The sequence below is a fragment of the Octodon degus genome, unplaced genomic scaffold (genome assembly GCF_000260255.1).
Source record: "Octodon degus isolate 3935 unplaced genomic scaffold, OctDeg1.0 scaffold00019, whole genome shotgun sequence".
Taxonomy (NCBI): Eukaryota; Metazoa; Chordata; class Mammalia; order Rodentia; family Octodontidae; genus Octodon; species Octodon degus.
Window position 1 is genome coordinate 10,433,924 of NW_004524595.1, and position 641 is coordinate 10,434,564.

Here is a 641-nt window from a genome sequence, read left to right on the forward strand (position 1 = left end):
TATAAGTGTTCTTTGTTCATGATATTGTATAAAAGGCTTTCCTGAAAATAAGGCTTTTTCCAACACACAGTCCTATTTGCATATGTCTCCCTGACCAGTTAGCTTTTAATTTTCCTCTGTAGCTCTTTATCTGCAGGCTATAGCTTGATGGTTCCTGCACCAAATCCCCAATCAGCCCTTCACATGGAGCCCACATGATTCTGTTCTTCAACTCTGGACCTCGTATTTTAGGCATTTACTGCTATGAGGCACTTATGATTATTTCATATTTCCTTTCTTTGAAAGATAAAATACGTAAGTGTCAAATTAATTTGATAAGACATGGCTAACGGGTTAACGGGAACAGAATTCTATAATGATCATTAGGAATACAACCAAGAGGTTTATATAAAGTTAAAGTGCAACCGACTCTTTCAGAGTGCAATATGAACTAAATCTAATTTAATAGAACATTGAATTGATAAATATTAGTCTCTTTTTCACTATTAATGGGCTTTTCTCTGAGAAGAACTCTATGAGAGGAACCCTTAGCAGCTTCTTCTTGGCCTAAGCTAATTGAAGTTTTTGATGCATGGACAAATAGAGTTGGACCTGTTAAGCACGACTTTTAATAATATTATTTCTCATCTCTCTCTCTCTCT